Source organism: Hydractinia symbiolongicarpus, chromosome 8 (assembly GCF_029227915.1).
Source record: "Hydractinia symbiolongicarpus strain clone_291-10 chromosome 8, HSymV2.1, whole genome shotgun sequence".
Lineage (NCBI taxonomy): Eukaryota > Metazoa > Cnidaria > Hydrozoa > Anthoathecata > Hydractiniidae > Hydractinia > Hydractinia symbiolongicarpus.
Genome location: NC_079882.1, coordinates 18,028,795 through 18,038,859, shown reverse-complemented (window position 1 = coordinate 18,038,859; position 10,065 = coordinate 18,028,795).

Below are 10,065 nucleotides of genomic sequence, written 5' to 3'. Positions count from 1 at the left end.
GGCTAGCGAAGTTGTGAAGGTGAAGAAAGCATGATGTAGCTGTCAAACGTGGATCCCTATTTAGATTTATAACTTGTATTTAAAAATTCTCTATACTCGAACCATCCAATTTTTGTATCTGTATGTAAATCTTCAGATTTGTTTTCCTGTGTAGAAAGCACTTTCAAGTTTTCAGTTAGCTAGCTATTCATCCTCTTCTGTAACTGTGTAGACAGCAGATCTTGTAGCTATACAGAATAAAGCTATTCTTATAAGCCTTTATAACAGTTTATTTAAAAGAAACATCATTTATTACTATTATTATTATTATTATTATTATTATTATTATTATTATTATTATTATTATTATTATTATTATTATTATTATTATTATTATTATTATTATTATTATTATTATTATTATTATTATTATTATTATTATTATTATTATTATTATTATTATTATTATTATTATTATTATTATTCATGAATTTTTACCCAGGATATGTACAATTCAGTATTTAAGTATATACTGCTATTAATTTGTGTCCTGCGTTAAAGAAAAAAGAAAAAGGAAAAAGAAAAAGTTAAACTGAATAAAAAAAAAAATGGATACTGTGAAGTTTTAACTTTTTATCCTGATTGTGGTCAGTTATGATTCAAGACGGTTTTAAATCAGAGGATTTTTCCTCATCTGCCTTTAAATAAAAATTTACAACCAGTATCTATTTTATTTTGCGATAATGACAAACATTCTGGGCAATTTAAACCTAATCCCTTCAGTTTCTTTAAGTATCACTGAAACTTCAAGTTCTTTGTCTTCTACCTTATCACATGTACAAGAAGTTAATACAGCCGAAATTGTCTGAAGTCTGAGGGGAATAGCATGCTGCATTCCTCACTGTTTTAGCAATTCAAAGCAAAACAAAGACTTTCGATCATTCCCAACAGCAAGGTCTTTAGGAACCAGTGCGTAGCTAAAATTAGCAGAAAAAACTTCAAGTCAAAAAGCTCACATAGGGTTTGCTCAGCCCACTTTAAAGGGGTTAAAAAGACAAACATGAACACAGTGCCAACTATTATACCAAAGGTCGCATTGATAGTTCCTATAATACCAAGAAACACTTGACTTTTTGCCGGAATTCACATGGGCGTAGCCAGCGTCAGTCAGGCTCTGCGATCGACTGACCTACTTTTTTCATTACAACACTCTTTTTTTCCACCGCCACCGCCTACACATGGATGGGCGCACCAATTGTGCATCCGGTACACTTTTCCCGGGCGGCGCACACAAGCTTTGCACGTCGTTTTCGCAGGATTTAACAGTATCCACTTTGTTTTGCAGGCCGAGGTGTTGAATCTCTACGTAGTTTCGCAGATAGTCTTTTTCGCAGGATTATCTGCGAAAATTATGCCTATGTACGGTCTTGCATCTTTCATTTATGGTCATTTTGGACACATCCTATTGGCTAGTAAATTTCGCAGAGAGGTTAAAAATTCGCTCCATATATGGCTATAGAACATACGCAAGAAAGTCAAAAAAAACAAGGCTAGCGAAGTTGTGAAGGTGAAGAAAGCATGATGTAGCTGTCAAACGTGGATCCCTATTTAGAACTTGTATTTAAAAATTCTCTATACTCGAACCATCCAATTTTTGTATCTGTATGTAAATCTTCAGATTTGTTTTCCTGTGTAGAAAGCACTTTCAAGTTTTCAGTTAGCTAGCTATTCATCCTCTTCTGTAACTGTGTAGACAGCAGATCTTGTAGCTATACAGAATAAAGCTATTCTTATAAGCCTTTATAACAGTTTATTTAAAAGAAACATCATTTATTATTATTATTATTATTATTATTATTATTATTATTATTATTATTATTATTATTATTATTATTATTATTATTATTATTATTATTATTATTATTATTATTATTATTATTATTATTATTATTATTATTATTATTATTATTATTATTATTATTATTATTATTATTATTATTATTATTATTATTATTATTATTATTATTATTATTATTATTATTATTATTATTATTATTATTATTATTATTATTATTATTATTATTATTATTATTATTATTATTATTATTCATGAATTTTTACCCAGGATATGTACAATTCAGTATTTAAGTATATACTGCTATTAATTTGTGTCCTGCGTTAAAGAAAAAAGAAAAAGGAAAAAGAAAAAGTTAAACTGAATAAAAAAAAAAATGGATACTGTGAAGTTTTAACTTTTTATCCTGATTGTGGTCAGTTATGATTCAAGACGGTTTTAAATCAGAGGATTTTTCCTCATCTGCCTTTAAATAAAAATTTACAACCAGTATCTATTTTATTTTGCGATAATGACAAACATTCTGGGCAATTTAAACCTAATCCCTTCAGTTTCTTTAAGTTTGAGTAAAGCTACGTTAAAGCGTTCTGCTCAATATTTTAAGCTAGGTTGTCATACGTTATGATAACAAAGCAAAAGAAAAGAAAAAGGAAACGTGTGTATCATCCCAAAGTTGTTCCTTTTGCATTAGCCCAAACGTTAGTTACTCAATGTGGTACTTCTAGCACTAATAATTAGACTTCTTCCATTTGCAAAAAGCAAACCTTTAACTTAAAATCTTTTTCGTCAAAGGGATTTCTAAATCGAAACCTATTAAACCTAAACACGTTTTATCTGCAGAACCTTGGTAGATTCATCCCCTTCAGGTTTTATTCACGGTATTGGAAAATAATGTAGGCACTCACTACGACAAGCTCCACACCTCAATGATCACGATTATTCTTCCCATTGTAACCTGTGAGAGGACGTCTTCAGGTTTATTCATTGTAGTGAAGGCTCTCAGGTTTGTCTTTTTCAAAGGTCATTTTAAAAACCTTATGAACTTTCTCTTGATATACAGAATTGATAAGGTCAATGTTATGAAGATGCTGGCAATGTATCTGTTAAAATTAATAGTTGTCATGCTAACATTTTAAAGCAAAACAGATTAGCTTTATACATACATATCCTTGTTCTTCTCATTGCTTAAATTTAGTTGTCTGTAATTCATGCTTTGTACATTACTTCTGAAACATGATGAATCGAATCAAACGTAACATATTTTTACAAATTTTCCAAAAGTAGGTTAAAATTTTAACGCAAGAATGTTCCTTACTTAACTAATAATCCCAACTGTGCCCATAATTTTAATGTTTGTAACACGATGTGTGGAACGTATTATTAACACGAGGGTTTTCAATTACTAGTATGAAGGCATTTTGTCCATGGTTCCATTTCATTATATTTTTGAATTTTTTATTATATTTATGAAGAAAGAAGATTTTGATTTGGTTATCTTTAAATGACCTCCAATCTGCAGAAAACTTTATTTTGGTGCTAAATATGAAGAAAGGAGAATGAACATTTTAATTATTGCTTTAATAACTTTCAATCTATAAAAAACATTATGATGGTGTTGTGTTGTCCCCAAAATCAATGTTAACTATTGAATATGCTTGACTGATGCTCACAGAAGTACTTCAGAAACCTGGAGTACTAGAGAAAAGTAACATTGACTTTGGGGGAAAGGGGAGGGGACAGTAAAGAGATTTCAACATCAAAGAAAATGAAAAGGCTGGATTTTCTTATAGCATTTTCACAAGTATTTTTCCAGGGTTGTAGCTATAGCTTAGCTGTATGAGTAATCAACAAAGCATTTTCAACATTTGTTGATAATTAAAATTAATATTTTTAAACTATTGGCTGTTGTGATTATGTAACTGCTAATATTTTTTTTGCACAATCGTTTCTTCTGACTATGGGGAGATCGATAACGAATAAAAGTGTGGAAATTTAAGTGAGAAAGATCTCTACCGTATAATTAGCCGTATAAGCGGCTTACCATACCGTACGTACCATAGTTATCCTGCATCGGCTATCTTATTATAGGTTAATTATCACTTCTCCTTGACTGCCTAATTTTCTTGAATAACTTTCTTGAACTCACTTTAAGTATTCACAAAATATTATTATATTCCTGTGGTTTTTACAGCGTGAGAAGCTTCAGCACCTACCTTTATCTCTAAAATTCTAAACAGAACTTTTTTGTCCTGTGATTTTCGTCGTCCTTAAAACGTTTTTGTGGCTTCTTCTAAAAATTACAAGAAGTTTATTCACTTTTTCGAGTGTGAAAGAGTTCTCACAAACACCTTTTCCCCAGGTAATTTTTTTAGCAATTTGTCTACCCCCTTTTCCATATAATATTATTTTGTCTTCATATTTAAACATTTTCTCACTTAATTTGTGTTTTGTTTCGACTTTTGGTGCGTATTTTACTGCCAAGAAATAACTCACTTGGACTGCACTTTGTTGTTGCCGCTGGTGTTGAATGGTATTGAAGGACTAGACCGATGGCCACCTGTCTGGGCGCGTGAAACCACGTGATTTACGTTTAGGACCCTTATTAGGCTGTGAAAGGCCATATTACAGCCTTTTAAGGCCCGTACACATGGTTAGACGTGTTCTAAGGGCCTGCCGCAAAGGAAAATGGCTTGAAGTGTCGTACTATGTTAAATCCGAAAGGACTAGATGAATGACCACCTGTCTGGGCGCGTGGAAAGACGTTATTTACGTTTATTTACCCTATTAAGCTGTATAACGCCATATTATAGCTTTGGAAGGGCTCGTCCATCATTTAGCGATGTTCTATGGGCCTAACGCTAAGAAAAACGACTTGGGACACCGTACGCCGGTGACCACCTGTCTAGGCTTGTGGAACCACGTGATTTGCGTGTATGTTTCTTATTATGCTCAAAAAGGCCATATTACAGCCTTTATAGGCCTAGGCCTGTACAAGTAATTACATGATTTCTAAGGGACTGCCGCTACGAAAAACGATTTGAGACCCATTGAGATTGGAAGTACTAGACCGATGGGCACCTGCCTGAGAGCTCGGAACCACGTGATTTGGTTAGGCTGCAAAAGGCCATATTAAGGACTTCGGAGGACTGTTCACGTTGTTAGCGGTGTTCCAAGGCCTATCGCGAAGGAAATAGACTTTTATATACGCATGTAATCCATTGTTTTTTGCTAGAAATTTTTTCCAGAGGGGAAATTTTGTGGTTTATGAAAGTTACAAAAAAATGTACAAGCGTCGAAAAAAAATTCTGCTATATTCTTAAAAAACCCGATGTGTCTAACAAGAAATTATAGAAAAGGCCTATTTTTGACATTATCAGTGAAGCTGTTCCAAACAAATGCAAAATGACAAAAGAACAGATTTTTGTTAATTTAAAACTTATTTTGCACAATTATTTTTTTTATCGTGGAAACCTTTGTGGGAGGGCATAGTGCATACAATGAAAATAACTGATTGTCTTTGATTTTAATTTTACGGGTTGCATGTTTTACCCCTATTTGGTCCGGGAAGGGCACAACTGACGGGTTTTTTTAAAAACTCCTTTATGCTATGTTTGATGGCTATAATACTTACTGAGTTTCATTATTTATCGATTAGACACCTGCATGCCAATTTTTTTGGTCCCATACCTCTCTGAGGCTTCAAAGATTGGCTATTACTCGCTATTACTTGGCTACCCCTAAAAATCTCCATATAACCATTATATTTGGAAAAATGTAATTACTCTTGTTAGGATTATCCTGAGAACTAGAAACTTATAACACAACTTTGTTCTAGCAAGTAGAATCCTTCTGTATGTTTTGGACACGTGATTAATCCAATTTACCGATTTTTTTGGATTTTACCCGAAAATCGAAAAACAAACGGATTTTCAGACATATTTTGGAATTTTTTAAGCCAACAATAGTAAAAACCAGAGTATATGTTAAATGAATTTATTTGGCTTTAAGAAACTTCAAACAGAATATGGAAATTCGCTCTAGAACTAAAGTAATTGAATTTTAAGTAGATGGTGGTATTTTGATCAAATTTCAAGCTTTTGAAAGAATGCTGACATAAGCAAATTTTTTTTGCTACCATTTTGTTTCTTTTGTGACATACTATAAGTGTGCCAAGCTTAATTCATTTTGGACAAGCCTATAAAAGGTTATTGAGGGGGTAAAAGTTTTCGGGTAAAAATTTAATGCTGGAAATATATCGAAAGTATATGTACTATTTTTTTTGTTTTATTTGTTATGACTGAACCTTTTTTTTTGACTTTCAAGAACTATTTATTGCAGAATATATGTTTTGCACTTTGGAAGTTATGTTTTTTCTATTTTGTATATACTGTTACGGAAGGACACGGAAGTGACTGATTTTTATGGATTTAAAATTGATGTTTTCTAAATCGTTTTTTTTTTTCGACATTTTAACATTTTATTGGTAAAGAGAAGATGCGAAATGCCGCAAGGACTGATTTTCGTTTATTCGGCTTTACGCTGAAACTATTTTTTTGTGTGAAATTTTATGAGAAAGAGCACAAAATAATTCAGAACTTTATACTTTTTACAAATCGCTCTTTTTGCATTTCGGATTCAAATTTTTGGTAGCCATTCATTATACCGGGATAAATGAATTTTGCAATTCTATTATTTTTTTTTACAATTTCTGTGGAAAAAATTTGTTGTAGGTGATTTTTATGTTAAAAGTTGTGTTTTAAAACTTTGAGGTAGAGATTTTGTGGAAGACAATGGCATGAAAAACCGAAAAGACTAATAGAACTGGTTTTTGTTGTTTTAAATGTTATGATTGATATGACTGACTGATATTTTACTTTTGTGAGAGAGAACCTTAAATTTGATGCGTTACAGGCGTTATTTTTTTATATTTTGTATTTAACTCTTATATATGTAAATATATATATATATGTATGTAAATATATGGAAATCACTGATGTGATTAAACTAAAATTTGACGGTGTTCCAAATCATTTTCTTCACCAGTTTAAGATTTTATAAGTAAAGACAATAGGCAGAATGACAAGAGCTATTCCTCATAAACCCTTCCGTTTTTACATTCTGTGTACACTTCTGTGGCGAAGGACTGTACAAAATTACTGAAGTATATAACTGCTTTTTTAGGATTTACTCCTCACAAACTTCTGTTTGACATTTCAGATTGAAATATTTGGAAGAGGGAACCATACGGAAACAAGAAGCCCAATGGCTTGAAGATTTCCGCCATCAGCAGAAATAATAAGTTTGGGATTATGTTATCTGCACCAAAGTTTAACAAGTTTAAAAACAAAGAAAAAACAAAGTAAGCCCAGCGTAAATATCTTTTGTTCTGAGAACAAAACAAAGTATAAGAACATAGGTCTCAAAATTTAAGAACATGTTAAGATTATTTTAAGGTTGACTACAAATTTTTTTAATAAAAATATGAAAAAATATAAAAAATCCAAGTGCTACACTTTGTAGCGATTATCATCAAATTAGGGTAATACCATAAATTACAGAAAAATCGCCCCCTGCTGAATAAGCACTACTATATAATTAACCGCCCTGCCAATTAAGCGCCCCTTTAATAGGTGAAATTAAATAAGCTCCCTGTCCAAGCGCTTATTCCTCATTTACGGTACCTTAAGACCATCCCAAGAATATTTATAGGCTGCATTTCAAAAACGTTAAAAACGTTGCAAGGGTTTTTTACCATATTCATGTTCTTATAAAAAAAGAATGTCTATATATAAATTGTAGACAGTTTTTGATACATACAAATTCTGTTATATAACATTGAACTTTTGAATGTTTCAGTATTTATGCGTTACTCTAACTCTCTCGCGCAATTTGAAAATGCCGACAGTGGATGTTTTGATAAGGGCTAATCTAAAAAAGAAAAAAGCATTCAAAAAATGAGGAACAATAATACAATTGGATACTTGTCCATACACAACATATTTATCCCTCATTTATCCCTCCATCCAATTTTAAACCATCAGAAAACGTATATACGAGACAGGTAAAGTATGTATACATGATTTTATTCACAGTGTTCAAAGTTTAAACCTGCTTTAATTTTAATAGGGTCATGTTTTTTTATAATAACTTTTTACTCTTTAAATGCTTTTTTAGCGTTGTACACTCATTATTTTGTTTTTATATATAGTCTATGAAGGTGTTCAAACATCAGCCTTTCTAATTTCATTTATTTCTTGTTGGCAAAAAACTCGCCACATGAACTACCCTTTGCCTGCTCTAAGCTGGAAAAATCTGTTTCATGTGGGCAATTTATATTTTGTTTGTGATTGTATGCTCCCATACACAAATTGCAGTTATATTTAAAGAAAAAGTTATAAGAAAATGAGAACAAAACTTATCTATGTAAATTAAGTCACATCCAACTGCAATATAAACCATGTTGGCGAATACATGCCAACGTAAATCGAGAATTTTTGTTAACACCTGGGCATTCGCCTCGGCCAATTGCAGTGTCAACGACGTTGTAAATTATAAAGGCTAAACGTATATAATGTGTCTGGATTTTTTTCGGAAAAACATATATGTTCCAGTTATAATATAGATGTAAAAGTGAGTGTAAGTGAGCAATGTGCAAATCTTAGAAATAATGTTTAAAAAAAAAGTCTATGGCTTATTGCCTGCATTTTTTAGCTTGTCAATTTGTGTTTGGGGTATAGAAATTTAAACTCACACATAAAAACTCATCATTGTAGAGTACAGTCTATTGCTGTAGATAGGACAAAAGTTACAAATCATTTATATATAGTAATAGGTGAAAATATATACAAGCATGAATTGAAAGTAGAACACATATATAATATAAGCAACAACAAAGCCAAGGTAATAAAACATCTCAATATAATATTAATAAGCGTGAACAAAATATATATATACATAGCATAGCTCACAACGTAAAATATGTGAAAACAGAGAGGTATATGTAATAGCAGCAGGGAGGGAGGAAGAAGATAAAAATGCTAGAACTGAAAAGGAAAACCATGAGGCAACTGCAGCTTAAATACTAGCAAGACTGCTGACTAAAATATATGCTGCTGACCAGAAAAGGCACATAGGTAAATGGTTAACTAACTATGGGCAATACAAACCAGAGTACTGTAGGAAGAAGATCTATATATGTGTGCATTTAAACACTCATAAATATATATTTATGAGTCACTTAAACTCACACATAAAAACTCATCATTGTAGAGTACAGTTCTATTGCTGTAGATAGGACAAAAGTTACAAACATTTATATATAGTAATAGGTGAAAATATATACAAGCATGAAATGAAAGTAGAACACATATATAATATAAGCAACAACAAAGCCAAGGTAATAACACATCTCTATATAATATTAATAAGCGTGAACAAAATATATATATACATAGCATAGCTCACACCGTAAAATATGTGAAAACATAGAGTCCAAATCCAAAGTAGTAGTAGAAAATAAAATAAAATAAAATATGTCATGCAAGGTGTGATGCCATAAGTCGTTGGGCAGAAAACCGCTGAGCATGGGGCATGTGAAGGTAAAAAAACATACTATCAGATTTCCAGTCCCCCAATTAGGATATGACATCCAGGGGAACACCTGTCTCTAAAGCAAAGGTGCCCCCCCCCCACGGCGAAACGAGTGGGTACCATATTGGGAGGTAGAACACCCTAACTCTGTCAACACTTTTTTCATAACGAACATGAAAGTCCGATATGTCAATATAGTGTTGGGTAGCATCGAGGATTTGCGCCAACAAAAGGCTTGAGCATCAGGCAGAACACCTGGAGTGAGAGAAAAAGCATGCAAAATAGCCCGAACTGGACAAAGAGGAGAAGAAGGAATAGCCACCAGTGGAACAGTAATTGTGCGCTGTCCCAGTTGGATGGTCTTACTCCATCTAACTAGAACGAGAATATGGTCATCATGAAAAGTAAAATCAGACCGAACTAGTTGTTTGAGCGGATTAAATATCGTAGAAGATGCCGGCAATAAATAAACTAAACAAACAGCCCAAAATGAAGCATGAAAGCTACAATTTAGGTTAAGGCGAGAACGAATACCAAAAAGAAGAGCAGTGGTAATAGGAAGACGTGGCTTGGCCGGAACACCAAGCATACGCTTCATACCTTTTAAAACTGTTGAGAGTGTCCAATTGTTGGTTAGAGGA